This window comes from Diuraphis noxia, unplaced genomic scaffold, assembly GCF_037042655.1.
Source record: "Diuraphis noxia isolate RWA-SAM2 unplaced genomic scaffold, SU_Dnox_SAM2 contig0001, whole genome shotgun sequence".
Classification (NCBI taxonomy): domain Eukaryota; kingdom Metazoa; phylum Arthropoda; class Insecta; order Hemiptera; family Aphididae; genus Diuraphis; species Diuraphis noxia.
Window position 1 is genome coordinate 97081607 of NW_028301711.1, and position 18472 is coordinate 97100078.

Genomic DNA, 18472 nt, shown 5'->3' on the forward strand with positions numbered 1-18472 from the left:
TACTTGTAAGGTACTAAAACAGATGACAATCGTACCATTAGGCTTTAAGTTGTATGTAGCTAAATTCACTTAGTTAGTAACTATCAAACTAACGACACACAATTGGTGTGAAACGTTCTGTGTTATCCTTATGTATGATATTGTGATCCAAATTTAAAAAAATGAAAATTGAAAAAAAAATGGTTTACAGAGAAAATTTGTATTGAAATGTGATGTGGTGTTGTGTGAATGGTGGTAAATGGGCGAGAGTGTGTGAGTGATGGATGGATGGATCAGTGGGAAGTGCCTGACCTAGTGTGGATTCCTCCACTCTGTGCGATGATAGACAATCTTTATACCACCCTGGTAAAATGATATTCCTAAAGATAGATACACCCACACCTATATAATATGTTCGACAGCAGCGGCACAGCGAGTCGTGCGGTAATGAGATCCCAGCCGAAAGCGAGCTATATAATACATAGGTACAAGGTAGTGCCATATTATAGGCAAATGTCGTCCATCGTTAAAGGAAAAATGGAAACTCATTTTTGCCGCAGGTATATCATTCGGAAGTGGGTGGAGGGTATTGAGTAGGGATGGTAGTGAAATGAAAAAGAAGAAAAAATCCGTAACGAAAACTAGCTGTTGCGAATTGGACGGGCGAAGCGCTCGCGAGGGAGGAAGCAAGACCTTGCAGTCGGTGTGGTTTTCGGGCGTCGCGTCGGCGGTGGCGATAGGCGCCAGTCGAGTCCTTTGCGTTCCTCTGGTGGCCGGCCGGCAAACTACTGCGGCGATGTCGTTGGTGCGAATGTCAGGCGGGCGGGCAAGCGGTCGGCAAGTTATCGCCGGCGATGCGGCGGCGGTGGGTAGCGGGCGCGCTGGCGACGGTGGCGCTCCACCCGGCGGCGATACCAACCGCGCCGCCGCCCACGCTTACCGCGCGCGCCCGCGACGTCCGTGGCGGCATAATATCGTTTCGTCTGCCCGTCTGCCGCGGTCGTCCGTCCCTCGCCCGCCCGACACCGATCGCCACGCTCGCTATATCGCTTCGGCCCACCCCGCCGTCGCCTCTGCCGAAACAGCCGCCGCCGCCACCGCCGCCGCCGCGCCACTCGACGGCGTCGCAACCCGTACACGAGCGCGGACCCGCCACGCAGACCGCGCGACAGTCCGTCGTACGACTACAACTGCAGTAGACCATTGCCACGAGCATTATACCAAGCGCGGTATAACACTGCAGCTCGACGCCGTCGCCTCCGCCGCCGCTGCCGCCACCACCTCCACACACACATTTACACGCCGCCCGTCGCGAGACACCTAAACCGCCGTCATCCCCACCGCTCCTGTAAGCTCGCCGAATTTCACATTCATAATTAAATAATTTTTTTTTTTTTCGAAAAAAAATTCGAGGCATCGAAAATTTTGAGAAAAAAATTTTTTTTCCCCTCTCAGCTTAAATTTTTCTGACGTATATTTGTCATTCATTCGTTAGCCCGTGAGAACCGGTCCCGTTCAGCCACCGCGGTACTGCAACCCGCCGACGCCACTTTACGACTGCACCTGTACTTGCACCGCCCGCACAAGTTATAACATATAGGTAAGTACGAAATTTCATTAGTTATAAAAAACATTATTATTCGTATAAAGTATAATATAATATTAAAATAAATTGTACCGATACAAGGCAATATTATTATTATCACTATGTTATTATGCCTTATATACTGAACACGAAGGGCCAGGTATAATAATAGCAATCGTGTTTGTATAAAATATAATAATTTTACACGTTTATATCGAATTATTGTTGAATAATTTTTATGATATAGAATTCAAATTTCCATGTTATCGCGCGGCACGCTTCGTGCGAGTGTGGGTATGTGTGTATGTGTTTTTATTACACGGATTCTGATAAAAATGAAAAAAAAAATTCCATAACAGTTCTCACGAAACAAACATTATTGCCATTTATGAGGTTTAGATAACGTCACGGACGATTAAATGAAAAATTGTAGCGTTTTCCGATTTTTCAAATCATTTTTTTCTTATAACGTCTGCAAATCTATAATTAGTTTTTTTTTTATCATGTGACCCGCGTGAGACTTGACGTGTTCCACGCTACTGTCATATTATAGTCGACCGCTATTATTTTACTATCACTGTTATTATAATGAGACGGTGACACGGTGTCAAACCGTAAGTCGTTAAAAAAAAAACACTGCCTGTTCAATTTGAAACTTAAGTCGTAAAGAAAATTTATATTAGCACTGTTTAAGATATATACTATATTACTGTATTGGAAATAATAGAATCCAGTATTTATTGTGATGTATTATTATTTTAAACCGTACATAAATGTATGATACTTTATTAACTTTATTTAGAATATTACCGTGCAATGCGGTCCACTCAAAAGTGAACAATATGTTTAGGTTAAATATTAAATCCAACTAATCTAAAATACCCAGCTCACACGTCTCTGCGTGAGGTGTGCATTATTTAATTTTTTTTTTTTAATTTCTTTTAAATTTAGGGCTAGATTCAGTGCAATCTATTAAAACATTGTAGGTACGCATGTTACACGCTTGTAATTTAATGTTAACTCGCCAAAATTGTTACTCTCACGGCAACTGCATATATACATTTAGGACACCCACCGTATGCAGCCGAGCACAGCAAATTATTTAGGTACTGTTGCATACGGTCGTACGGTTTGTATGGTCGAGTTTAAAATAGCAGTTAGGAGTTTGAAAAAAAATTACCGGTGACCTATATAGTGTTTTATTATTATTAAACATTGGCTGGCCGAGTATAGGAAGTTGTAAGTTCCAGAATATCTATATATAAAAACTTTATATCGAGTATATTATACATCCTGAACACACACACATACACACAAACTTATATGTATATGTATAGAAAATTATTTAGGCCATTTTAATACCGGGCGGAGTAACCCCATTTTTTTTCATTAGCTTTTGGCAGTATTAAAAAATAAACGTTTTAAGAAAGTTCTAAAAATGACGAATTACCATGTTATACCGTAGTAAAATAATTTTTGCGATCTAACTGCGCTTTTTGTGGCACTACGAACATTTAATCATCAAATAATATAATATAGAAACACTGTTACGATTATACACTGCAGGGGTTGTTGATTTTGCTGAATCGGTTGTGTGTACAGTAAAGATGAAATTATATATCTGTATAAAACATATACTTGATTGAAATCATATTTTTTAAGAAATAATGTTGACATATTATACGTGAGTTTTGTATTGGTATAGGTACTTTTACATATTGTATTGATGGTAAAAGGAAACATTTATCAGTCACTATTATACCGCGGTCACCGCAACCACTGTTCGATATTACTTTCCTCTTTATATCATATTCTACCCTCAAAACATTCGCCCCACTTCAAAATTTTGATAATACAGTATTTCTTACTCCCTCATCAGTGTTGTGCGCGATCCACTTTTCTGATTAATTTCTGAATAGCCGAATTGTCTTAACCGATATCAATCAACAGAATTGATTATGTTGTTAACCCTCGAGGATATTATTGGATGACCAATCGTATTTCGAGGGTGGTTTTGTGTGAATTTAATATAGAAAGGTTATCTGTTTAATGAAACGTGAGCACAAGCTTTTAGCCTCACCAAATATTTTAACAGTAAAAAAAAGAATAAAGTATAGTTTATGTGGGTATTAAAATAAATGACATACTCGTATATATGTATACTACAACAAACCTAACAATTTTTTTATTATTAATTATACTAATAAAGATTTGGACTTTAAGTTTAAGATATATTTTATAATATACACTTACCTATATAATTAATATCAAAGATAATATTATTTTATATGATAGTTTAAAATAATATAGTTAGGTACTACAGGGCGTGTTTATAAGAGACCATTGTTTGCTACTATAGGTAATTATAATATTGTAATGATACTATAACGAATAGTAATGAATTAATTATAGGTAAAGAATTTGTATCATACATTATTATTTGTGTTCAAACATGAAAATCATTATGTCATTAAAATATGCTAAGTATCTGTATTTCATATCTTATTATATCTAGACAATTTTAATTCTTTAAACGCGTTAAAACAGCTTTCATGTTATTGTAATTCAAAGACTGTGAATTTTATTACTTATTACCATAATTAAATTATTTTTAACATTTTTGAACGTCATAAGTGTAAATTTTCTGCAGATACTTCGACTTGTATATTATAATATAGCAGGCTATATTAGATTTAATCAAATTTCACCACATATACAAAACAATATTATGTAAATATATACCTGAATAATTCAGCCCTTAGATTACTTTTTTAACATATAAGGGATGGTGGAATTAAAATACTTAATAAAATAAACACGATCATTAAATTTGTAAAAATATATGAATACATTAAGCATAGCTATTCCAAATCGTACGCTACAACTTAATAAGACCATTTACCAAAACTCACATTAGTTCAATTATATATTATAATGAGTCATCAGTCATAATCAGTTATAATAATATATTATACACATTTTATTTTTGATATTACTATAACTATTAATGCTAATGTAAAACGGAAATTTTAATTATATTTAATTTATCACTTATAACTACGTCTTTATAACGATTTGTTATATTTTAAAATAATTTTTTTTTTATTGCGCCGATTTAAAATGCATAAATCCACAATAATTGTATACACAAATATTTTATTTAATATAATATAATAAACAGTCAAACGTTAATTGAGAAATGTATTTTATTTTTATGGTATGTATTAATCTTGGAATTCGTTTATAGCTTATAAAAAGTTTATTTCAAATTTAATTTGCTCTGGAATTTACTGAGTGTTCCAACTTCAAAGTTTATTCGTTTATTCTTTGACTTTATCTTGTCAATCGAGACGTTTGTAAGATTTTGAATTATTTACTGGATTTTGAACTGATACATAACAAACTTATTCTTATTTTATGGAAATAATTATTGGTTTATTATAACATATCAAATTAGATATTAAAATAATATGTGATGAATATTGTTATAAATTTATTAATATTTAAGTACAGATCATCAATAAATATCAATAACAATAGCAGGACGTAAACATCTACCATATTATTATTTTATTATTCGAGTTCCTTAAAAAAAGGGGGTTGAACATAATATGCATTTCACTTTTTTATTGATGTACAATTTTTGAAAATTGAACTTTTTTTATCAGTATTTACTTTTCAATGAATTCTAACAATTTACCATTCCCACGAATAACTTGAGCACAAAAACCGAAAATTCCATTAGGAAGACGGTAGTAAAACCAAACTTTTCAGTAATATATGTACATAATAATAATAATATTTACGACGTATTTCCAGTGCTGTATAGTTTCATCATGACTCATATAGTCATATTATAATACATATTATACAACACACACACGCGCGCGCGCGCGCATAAATGTATAATATATTTTGTGTAATCGTGTATTTAATATTTTTAAGCTTCGCGTACGCAATGATACGAACAAAATGAATAAATCGTTTTTAAATCTCTTAAACGGCAGAAATAGAGCAGTCGTCGGCAACCACCACGTATTGAAATGGGCATCTGGTCCATCCGTTCTATTCATCGAGGAAAAACATAATTCTTATTGTCCTTGATGAAAGAAATGTTTTATGCGAAACGTTCGAACCATTTTTAACATGTAAAATCAAGTCGAGCCATACATTTATACCAGTGTAATCGCTGGGTATCAAATAAAATACGGTTAGGCTTCACTGCCAAGACTGCTGTGGTATAATATGGCATATAATATTATAGCCGAATGCAGTAAAAATAAGCAACGTATCCCGTTTTTGCAAACATTTGCGTTTTATTTATTTCTCCGGTCGTAACCATTTTCCTCCAAATTATAGATACCATTTTCTTACACGGTCGTTTCCTTCTAAAAATCAATAAGACTCGCTTTCGTTTTACCTTCGTGGTTGACGTCTCCACTCCCTCTATTACAAAAAAAAACAAAAAAAAAAAATGATGGTAAATTTAGTTTTGCCTAATTTACATAAACTATTTTTCGAATCCTTTAACGAAAACAAAACGCAAACTTTGGAATTCCAATACTGTAGTTAGAAGCTTTTTTGTTTCCCACTCTCATTTTGAATGTTAAATCTGACTGCATTGGTTGTGTGTAAGTAGGTATACAACACTGTGTTATAAGTATTTAAATAAACTACTCTACATAGACCACCGAACGTAAAACATAACGTGAAGACGGTATATGCGATTATAACGCCCCGCACAGCAGCTGTTGAACGCCTAATAATGCCCATTAATGTGAGCGAGAGTCGATAAATAATAATAATATCATTATTCAATGCTACTCGCGGTAATGGTAAATACGATAAACCGGGTGGCAGGTTGATGGTGAGTGTTGGGGGGGGGAATACAAAAACATTTGCTGCTATTCTCCTCGAAACCATATAAATTACAGTATTCCGTTTTATCGTTTAAATTCTAATGATGTCCTTAACGATATTCTATGTATATTGGCGCATCTTTAGTAAGAAAAAAATTCATGAAAAACTCGGTTTGTATGATCGTATGCGCACGCTGTGGGATTTATAATATATACGAGTACCTACAGCTTTGTTTTTCGAGTTAAAAGATTCCGCTGGGGTATGATGAGGTTCAAAAGAGAGAGAGAGAGAGAGAGAGAGACAGGAAAAGAGAGTATATATACCTGACTACTGTGCGCGACAGTGACACAAGGATAAAAAATAAATAAATAAACGACAATAGACCATTTAAAATTCACAAATGTGAAAAAAACTTTTATTCAGATTCGAATGATTGAGGACCGGTTGAACACCCGTCCGTGGAAAAATTCAAGTAAAAAAAAGAAAGAAAAGTAATATTATTGTTTATGCGCGAAAAAAAAAAGAATAAACAAAAAAAGAAGTATGAATAAACAAGTTTAATATTGAGATTGTTATGTAATATGTATATACAACATAATATACAAAATGCATATAATATTATTAGATCAAATAAATAATTTTGTTCGCATCCACATCGTATTATTACTATACTTATATTATAATATGCTATTTCCATTGATTAAGATTTCTTTTCGTAGTATAGAAAATACAAGTACCTACTATACAACAGCTCCCACAGATACCTATTGTTTGAATATTGCAGTTGTGATTAATGTCAAAACCTTTCCATTCCGTCCTAATCTATAGGTACAATTATAGCCTATAGGTATTATTATATTTTCGATCGCAGTAGCAAATTACGACAATCATACGCTTAAATGCCATATTATTATCGTGTTTTCGCAGCAAATTTTCATTATACAGCAAATTTAGAGGTATCGAAATTTTTTGCGCGCGCTAGTACAGTCACACGTGATTATTATTTATTGCTTGTTTTCCCCCCCCTCTCTCTCTCACACTCTCTCACTCTTTCTCTACCACTCTATATCTCTAAATAATTTACCCGTACATCCAACCCCAAATTAATTAACTCGTAGATTCGGATCTGTTTTTGATTCATGAGGCTCGATGTCGAGATAAAACAACGCTTTCATTTAATATGAGATAATAATAATATGATATTCTGTTCATCGATTTCGAATAACAGTAAACACGAGAATAATAATAACCCGTTGTTACACAATAATTACTATTATTATTATACGTCGTCATTTTACACTTCTACGTGACATTTGTTTGAAATGAAAATATATATAAACATTTTCACTTATAACAATCATGGTAGGTATATTATAATTATTTGAATTATAATCGTATTGTATATACGCTACGCATACAACTTGCACCACTTGATCTTCTTGTTATATATGTATTGAAAATAATAATAATATTATGTTTATATTATAATATAATATGACGTATAAACGCATGATAATCTTTCTTTTTTATTAGCTCGTGTTGATGTTAATTCTATATTATACGTATTATGTTTATAACAGAGTTGATAAGAAATAAGAATTTATTAATTTTAATGTACAGTAAGGGTATTATGGAATAATAATAACATATAACAATATATTATAAAAACAAATTTCATTGTTTTTTGTTTAACTCGTTTCTCGTTTTTTTTAATACTTTTGTACACTTTTACTACATTTTGGTTTTTAATGATACAATATATTACGGTGAAAAACATAGTATTATGTACATTGTAAATATTTTATAACTTGAAAATAACATTGTTCTAAATTTTCTATTGAATCTCTCTTCGAAATCTTTAACTAAATCATTTAAGTACACGTTTTAAAACGGGGGAAAAAATTGTATTGGAAGTTTGTAGTGCTTTGAGAAGAGTCCTTAACGAGGCGCTCGCTCTACCTCATTGATAACAATAATATAATATTATAATGCTAAACGGATTATTATTGTATTATTGCGATCACGGTACAGAAACTTTCCAATCGACGATGCACACACAATACGAGCGTTTATTTAAGCGAACGGGATAAGAACTATATGCCACGGAAATATGACCGATTTCGTACATTATTATTATTATAATGTGACTAAGAAAATATTATATGCGTTGCCTTTTTCCTGGCAGAAAAAACAAACAAAAATTGAAAAATAATCTGAGAAACCCGTGGGAAATGGCAGTAGTGGAAAAACATATTATTATAATAAAGACTGCCATTATAATATTGTAGTCTCCCGTTTATTGAATATTATATTATATTGCATATAAAATATACTGCACGGGTAATAATATTTATGCGCATACTTACTTAATAGTTAATACTTAAGTATATCATATATGTCTAATAACAGGAGTATATGAAACAGTGTCGTTTGTGTGTTCGCGTTCGAGTGAAACAAAAACGAGCTTATAGCGCAAAGTGAATTTTATATATACCTTATAATATTATATAATAATATTAATAATAATATGATATAATAGTTAAAAACAACTTTGCTGCGTGCGAAACGACATTGAGTGTTTTGTGGCGGCGTCGGGATCGTCATAAAGCGACGAATGCCGCACAGATAATATGAGAATGCAGTTTTGGATTTTTTTTTCTATCATTTATTTATTTTATGTTTTCCTCCCGATTCCTATTTCTTATCTCCACCGCTGTCTACTAAAATGCCATGCCGCGAGTTGTGTAATATTATTATGACCGCGGCGATGTCATTTCAGAATTTTTTTCTCCAGAAAATGATAAATAATATTATATGGTATACTTATCACACATTGAGTATGGTTATACGGTTTTTTCTTTCTAATAGCTTGACGCAAAGTGATAATTTTGATTGTGATTACATTGACTTCGTTCGAATATGACCACAACCGCGGACGAGTTCTGCAGAGTGGTAATGCATTGTCTGGTCTTGCATTATATTATGAGGTGAATAATAATAATAAAAAATTAACACATTTTGCCTACCTAATGTTTAATGGTGAAAAAAGCTTCTTCGTTATATATTTCCTATTGCCAGAAGGTATTTTATAATTACTACATAATTACACGAAGTGATTATATAATTTTGGCTGTTGAAAACAGTATCGTGCGGGTAGATGAAAAAATTGAAAAATGTAATCGAAAATAATATATACTATTCACAACGTGCAATTTGTCAATGTAAAAATAATAAATTAGTGAAATGTTCCGGAAAAACGAAAACTGTTATCGATTCGGCGAGATATTGATTACGAGTAGTGAGGAGAAGTCAAAGAGAGGCGATAGCGTGTTTATATAGTAGGTAGGTATTATGTAAAATTATATAATATAATATTTTTCACCACGGTTTATAATATCATGCTACTTATTCAAATGCCAGTTCGAGATGTTTTGGGGTACATGCAACATGGCCGTCAAATTGACGAAGAATTACAACGATTTCGATAGCACACTAACCTATAATCAACCACGTTAACAATAATATACCTACACGTGACGAACGCCTAAAATGTATATTAGACAGCCTGATCAAAACCACATGACGTTTTTTTTAAATAAATATCCACCGTTTAATCAACAATCTGAATGTTATCTGAGATTGGTCGTTCTTTAGACCGTGATAGTTTTACAAAAAATTACTAAAGTATAAAGATATTCGTGAGATTAAAATTTTGATATTATATAATATTTCGCTTTTCAGATAGACCGAATGATAACAAATGATTTTAGATATAGACCATGATGCCATTTTGACTTTTTTACTGCGAAGTGAACATGTAGTTATTTTATTATTATTAAACTCATAACACAGAACATGGTCTCACGGATCTTAAAAACACGAATCCATTGATATATTAATAAAAAAGTTCGAATTTCTATTAGATTGACTATGACGGTTTTTGTAAGCATAATAACAATAATTATTATTATGTTGTCGAATAGTTCCACGGCAGTCACGTCATATCGTATGCATCCTTTTAATCCGTTAGCGCTGCAGTCACGTTATTATTTTTATAATATAATACCTATGATAATAATTTGTGTACATACGACGTGATGTATAAGTCGAGCAAGTTGTCGTGGCCAACATTGCCACTGCAGCACTACTTGACGATGACTTTGTAACGTTTATGCCTACAGTAGAGTATTCTAGTGAGAGTGTGTGAGAGAGAGAGAGAGTGAGAGAGAGATCAGTGTTCTCAGATTTAGAGCTATACATATCATTATACACACCATAAGTATACTATATTATATGTGTTATATACCCGTAATCAAATCGTAAGCTAATTGTATTTATTTACCTACCGTTCCATATCGTTGTAACCACAGCGTTGTATAGATAGAATAAATAATAATCGTTGATCGTAGATGGGATGCTTATATTAGATTTTTATATAATCCCTTGGCTTACTCACTGTCGCTAACCGCTCAAAAGTGATGTTACTGCAGTAAATTATTTATTTTATCTTTTGGAATCCTTCTCGCTGGCTGTACTAACCTAACGTAACCTACGGTAGACTAAAAACACGGTTAATGTCAGAAATGGAATCAAGATAATCGTATAATAATTGCAGGATCAGCTTTATCGTCAGACGTATAAAAATCTGCAGGAAAAAAAAGAGTGATTATAGATACCTAGACTTTGTAAAGTTATACAGTCGTATATTAATTGGAATTTAAATTTATTGCAATAATAATATGTTATGTTGTTTGGAAGTTAAACATAATATGTTTTCTATTATTGATTAATCAATACTATTTAACGTCTATAACATAAGTAAACAGTGTTCCTTTATAGAGGTGACTGGCAGAAAAAGCACCTAAAAAGGGGTAAGTTTTTCCCTTTCCCCATACTCCAAATATGTATACACCACTGCGTGTCTACGTCATACCTACTTATACTTAGTATTAAATACTTTTTACATGTAATATGTATATGTTATATTGTGAGGGTGAGGATTTCGTTTTTTTTTTACAAACATGCGTGTACTTTCGACACCTATAGGCCAACGCTACGGTTATAATATAATAGCATGTCAAATCACCGTTGGAAAATAAAACGTAGTTAACGAGCAGTGTTCTGAAAAAAAGTCGATTCAAATAGTTTCATAATATGCATTTCTGACTAAATACGTATTTATTTTTTCTTACTTTTTTATATTTATTATAAAAAACATAACATGAAAAAATTATTAACATTTTTATTCTTTTGTAATATATGTCTGTAATATCTATAATATAATATTTTAATGAACAAATTTCACGATTTTAATTCGTATAAAAACACTGTTTCATTTCAATTTTTGCTCAGTGTGTTAAAATTATTATTTTTAATTTATAATAATTATATAAACGTGGTGAAACATTAAAATATTATGGAGTAAAATAATATTTGAATTCATGTTTAAAATTTATAATAGTATTATAATGGACAAATTTCTCGGTATATGCATGACAAAGTAATAGGTACTTAAATGAAATCGTCTTTTTTCCGTCAGGACACAACTCTCGAAATCCCCAATGGACACATTTCCGTGTTTGGGACACAACTTATTCGCTTTTAGTAAAATAAAAAAAAAAACTGTCCGTGGACTTCGCAATACGGTTGCCAGCTGCAATAGTCGCCCAGTCGTACCGTTTTTAACGACGACGTCGGCGGTCTTGGCACCCGGTGCGTGCAGCCATAGCGTCTCCAACGCGTGAGCCAACGACGACGACGACGACAGTCCTCCTCCCACGGTAACGGTTTGGCGGGCCTGGAGGGTAGGTAGATAGGTGGATAGGAACAAGGAATATACTGGCGGGTGAGCACAAAGGAAGAATATTATTCTATTATCGTGTGCAGAAAAGTTACGACTGCCGAATACAATGTTTTATTATTACTATTATTATTCGTACACGCGGTACCTACCTACTCTTTCGTCTATTCACTATTATACAGTTATCGTCTACCTACCTATCCGATATTTCGTATATTTTAATATTGTATTTAACGTATATAAGTGATTGTTTGTTATTGTTTTATACGTTTTATGAGTGCCGCGGTCACAACTCCAGTGTTAAATCACGAGAAATTAGGTGTATGTATATTATTTAACCTGACCTATTTTGACTTATAATGATATGATTATAAAATGTTTTATTAAAAAAAATAGCAGGTTCTAAAAATCCGTAAGGTTTCTTGGCGGGTGGGAAGGGTGAGCATCGCAGATAAAATCCAAAATATTACCTATTAATTAATCGTTAAATTATTTTATTTTGTTAACTTTAGCCAACAAGCCCCACACAATTAGGCTTATTACTAACCAGTGTACGCGCATAAAGTATACATAATATATAAGTATAATATAATAATAATATTAAAAATGTATATCCCTTATTAGTACCTAAATTATAAATGATTTTAACTCGATTAAGTCGAGGAAAAATAAAATACACTTAAGCGAGTGAAAGAGACAAAGAGTACTATTTGATTATATTTTTGAAATAATATTGTGTAAGAATATTGAATAATAAAACTTAAATTAAGCATAGTACCTATTATATATTTTGTTCACACTGCATTAATTTTACTAAAGTGGGCAACGATGTTGGGCAGAAGGGTACTCCATCTACACAAATTAAATAAATTAAAACAATTTAATATGATAGGTAGAAAATATTTATTTTATGATTTGTATACAATATTTTATTTAAACTGCAGTTAAACTCAATAATTGCACTAACGTTTAAAAGTTCTCAAACACGTTAAAATAATAATTTAAAAATATATACCTAAAATTAATAATAATATGATTTTAAAAATTTAAACAAGTCCATAAAAACCGAAATTTTGTCATCATTTTAAGGTAAGCCAACAAGTTAAAATTAACGAGACTTGAAATCTTCAACTCATCGTTTCGTGTGATGATCCTATTCTATTATTAATTCTATATTTTTCGAATGGACGTATAAACTATTTTTTATTTTACATTTTACATTTTTACCTGTCAATGGTCGATCTCCCCGACTGCAATGTTTTAATATAGACTGATACTTATAAACTGATATAAATGATAGACAACGTCGGTGGTATTATAACGTTATGTTGAATAGCCGAAAAGAAAAATAATATTATATTGTTATGAACCGGAGAGACAGTCACACAGATGGTATAAACGAGACTTACAGCGTGCAGAGTGTACGCCACCACCGCCGCCCAATGACACGTCTTTTTTACGCCGCATTTATTCATAAAGAACACCAAAAGAGGGTATATATTTCGGGATATAAACTCAATTTCAAGGGTGGATTTGAACCTAAAAATTATCCTTAATATATGACCTTTGTTTTGCACGGTAGCACCTCTGCGGCAGCGTGAATTACGTTATCCTTTGAAACGAGACATTTTTTTATTCGTATTCGCTCCACCACTTCTCTAGTCCCTTTCATTATAACGTAATACTATATATTATTATGTACATCATAGGTATATGCACCGTACTATACCGTGTTTATAGTTTATACCTTCTGACGTGTAAAAGAAAAAGCTCTGGAACGCATTAGATATTTACATAATATTGTAATTTATGGTATATCGATGCAGAAACATTAGTTTTATGTTTTTCCGTCCTGAGTTTTTGGAAAAATGAATAATATTAGCAAACATTATTTTATCAGGGAAGTGGTTTAACTTTTTTATTCGAGATACTTAGACGATTCCTATCCGTTTGTCTATCACATTACACAAAATATTAATAGGTATATCAGTGGAAATGTATTGCTCACTATTATTTACATAATAATATCTAGGTAATATTTAAAGTTATAATTCTACCTAAAATCTCCAATCTCCTTTTTGTAAAATTTACAAATGCTAGTATGAGTTTTAGTAATTTTAGAGTAGAAAATGGCTACTCTGATGTCTTGAGGTTTGGTCACTATATTATTATTATTCACGGACAAAGTTGCAAATAGTTGTAAAAGGACAAGTAGCTAAAGATAGCGTTTATTGATCGATAAGATTTTGTCGGCTTATAAACCGAGTAGGAAAAGTATTTGGTATCGATCACGGTGGCAGATTTAACGGTCGGTCTTTTGCTCGACAAATACTGACTGTTGGGGGGAGGGGGTGGGGGAGTATCAACCTATATTTTGCTCTGTATATACCACTTAAATTATATCGAAAAGGACAAATGTTTTGAGATAGGTATAAATATGTCATGACTCACAGATAAGTTTTGAACGAGCACGTCTTACACATATTTTTGCTGACTATAATTGCAATCGTAATTCCAAAACTGATCGATAAAAATAATATATCGCACTATTCATGTACCTGATATTATACATTAATAGTAATAATTATTCATAATCTGTAACAATATTGTAATGTAATATTATAAACGTGTCCACCTAAGTATATTATCTTTTGGGCGTTTTAAAACCAGCTCGCATTTTAATCGTTTGATCGAAGGGACGTCCATATGTGGTGTTGTTGTATACATAAAATATATATGATATGTTTTGTACCTACTGTTATTGTAATTTTCCTCAGTTATTCGATACTTCAACGCGACTTATTAATTATGAAATTTAATACAATGAGGTACTTTGAGGTCAGACAAAAACTGCTTTTTTTTACATAAATATAAAATAGATAACAGTTCAACACCGTCCAACACCGTCCAATACCCGTTTCAGATATTAGACGCTCGCACCACGGGATTCATAATTAAATTATTTCCATTCACGACCTCGCACACCGTTTAAAAGCGAATTGTCAGTATTAATTTGGTGTAATTCCGACCGGCAAAAGCGATCAAATTCTCGTTTGACAGAATTTGTCGCTATTTTATTATTATTTTTACTTTACGAAATATTTATTAACCATTTCCCCATTAGTCACGTACTTAATAAATTAAAGGGAACGGATGAATATATTATAATTATACGAAATATGGCGTGCATAAAAGGATCTTCTTCCTGCGTACGTTAGGTTAGGTAGTAAGGTTAGTAACTTATTCCAAACTCTGTAATTCTAGAATAATGAATAAAAAATTATCCACGTCAATCATTACCTGATCTGCTCTATTGTTTAATTTTAAACACAAACAATTCTTCGGCTCTAAAAACCTTAAAAAGTCCGAAGGCACCGTGACTGTATTATATATTAGATGTAGTATATCTATAATATTGTTTTCAAAGTTCTCTTTTCGGCTGTTTCTATGCAAACATAAAGAGAGACGTATATTTTAATCTCTAAACGATTTTAATATCTATTGTACTGGAAAAGTTGAAACCATTATTATGCTCTATGTTTAATATAAGTAACCCAAAACAACGTAGTTCTTCGAACGTTTGATCTTTGAAGAAGTATTATTTATTAAAAACCATTAAACAACAAAATTATTTTATATTCGTTAAAATACATCAACGATTAAAAAAGTATAACTTACTATTCAATATATTATTCATTAAAGCGTGAACTATAATGACTATTAAGGTTTTATTAAAGACTGGTACTATTAGCCATAATCTTGAAGTTAATCAACTGAACAATATAATTTCCAAAACTTTTGACTCAACAGTAGTATATTTCAATTTTTTCTTTTTAACTTTTATTTTCAGAAATCGGACCTGAACCGTTTTTATATTTTAATTCTAATTTTATTCAAATCAATCTTGAATCTTATATATTTTGGTTTTTAAATTCAACTCTTTTTGGTTTGGTAGGACAATGGTCTTTCAAAATTAAATGTTATCGAAATTATAGAACTTTTGAATTCAAAATAGGCACTGTGGTTAAAATTAAAAAAAAAACCAGATAAACCTGTATACTTCATTTGTATATAGCCTTATAGTCCAAAATAATAGGCGAAATTATGATGTTTATGACGTTTGGTCTAGAAACATGAAAAAAATTCTCTTGTGATAAAAAAAAAAAAAAAAATGTGTATTTGTAAATAGAAACTTTATATTATAGTGACAGGTAATGATAATAATAATAATGTAATAATATATAGAACCGTGTCAGTATAGATTAACAACAAAGTAGCAAAGTGAATATTCATTAAATGATGTCGTTTCGTAAAGTGTGCATAAAAATAAAAATACGTCACTATTAGACCTGGCGCTGGGCCCTGGATAATACAATATATTATGCGGTGCGAGTTATGTTTTGACCCATAAGTCATCACAACCACGAGCGTATGCCATATATTATGTCACCTACTTGTATAGAACGAGAAACATGTTATAATCGCGATATCGTTTTCAGCTCGTACTCTAACAAAATTCGATCGACCGTAATAAAACCACAATAGTGGCATAACGGTCACCAAGTGGGGGGGGGGTACCTCCCACGTAAGTCATTATTATATGATCTGGTATCATCAAGAAACATGTATATCGTACACCTATTTTGTTTTTATTTTTACTTTGAGCAACGACCATCGAGTATGATGCTGCAACATTACTAGCTATAATATTACGTCCAATAATTTACGATAGATTAGTTTGATTTTACGTATCAATTTTTCTTTTTTTTTTAAACGTCACATATTTTTGAAAGAAAATAACGGTCAGTTGGTTTTATAAATTGTATAACAATTTTTCTGGAAAATACCCACTTGATATATGGAATTTATTCGTTTCTGGCCTCACGGTAAAATTTGCAGGACAGACGTGCAAGACCACAATGTGTTGTTTTTGCAATTTGCAGCTCGTGATTATGGTCATACAATGGAAGTTCAGAGTTTAGCATCGGGTAGGTACGTGTGTGTGTGCGTGCGCACACACCATGAGACCCTCCTCGTGGTGACCAAATATTCCGATCCCATTCAACGTAACTATTTACTTTATTACGGCATAAAGTATAAACTATAATAACGACTGATGTTTTTTGTCTAAGACCAACTGCAGTTGCTTTATCTGCGGTGCAGTTTCCCAATACCTGTACATTGTTATAATAATTGAATTATTACTGCATTATAATATTATATGCATTAATATCATATAATATAACATTCACCGTAGACGCGTATTTAATACTTTTACGTTTTTGCGTTCGACTCTTACATTGCACCAGCACACGACGACTTCCGTGTATAATAATAATATTGTATTATTATCGTATACAATATTATCGTTTTGATTTATGCACGTACGTCGTATTAAACAATCATCATCCGAACTTAACCGCGGAGAGGAAGCGCTTACGTATAATTTTACTTATAATAATATACATTACACCAGGCGCAGGCGGTGCAGTCATCTATTGCGGGACGAGTATCCTGCACGAAGAGTATAATAATAATATTATAACACTGCGCGGGCATAACTTTTCGTATAATAATAATTTCCATCCTACTTCGCCTCCGATGTGATTTACAGCCCTGCTGGCTGAGCTATATAGTTATAAAACGTGTGTGATGAACAGCTCCGCTTTCCGTCCGACACGCGTTACGATATCGTCGTACTCTTTTTGGTCTATATAATTTAGCGTACCTACCTATGTAATATGATGAAGAATAATCCAGTTTTATGTTTCTCCGTATATACGTAACCTAACCGATCAGTGGGACAAAACTGTTACCCGTGTTTACGCGCGATCCAAGGTGCGTATTTAATCATAGGCGCAAAATCCATAATAACTTTTAAAACAAATCTTTAAAAAAACTAATTATGCCCACTAAATATAATGGTTAGATAATGTTATGTCTCTCTATGATATACCTATTTTTTCAAAAACTGATACATTTTTTTTAGATTATTTTGTGTTTTTAATTATTATACGTAATATAATTCTTAATTATTTATGCTCAGCTTGTAGATCTTGCTCCATTTTCGCTCTTATAATATAATAGAATATAAAATCTCATCCCTATCGTGTCCTGTACATCATCTTTAAGGTTCGTTATAAATCGGTTAGGTCGGTCTTCGAATTGATCAGTAGGAATTATTCATTTATTTTTCATGATATACATTCATTGTTACCCGCAAGATTGATAATTATTCGTTGGATAAC

The 18472-nt window shown here is 32.3% G+C and overlaps 1 protein-coding gene across 3 annotated transcripts in view; it reads left to right on the forward strand.

Annotated features, from left to right (window-relative positions):
- Window positions 1-1117: 1117 nt before the first annotated feature.
- The window catches only part of LOC107169459 (splicing regulator muscleblind), a 186139-nt gene continuing 168784 nt past the window's right edge, over window positions 1118-18472 (forward strand). The window contains exons 1-2 of one of the 3 annotated variants that reach the window (XM_089215648.1): window positions 1126-1327; window positions 1475-1579. The gene's annotated coding sequence lies outside the window, so the exon portion shown is untranslated. Of the gene's footprint in view, window positions 1580-18472 lie in introns of all 3 variants that reach the window. The other 2 variants (XM_089215649.1, XM_089215647.1) reach the window with 2 other exon arrangements.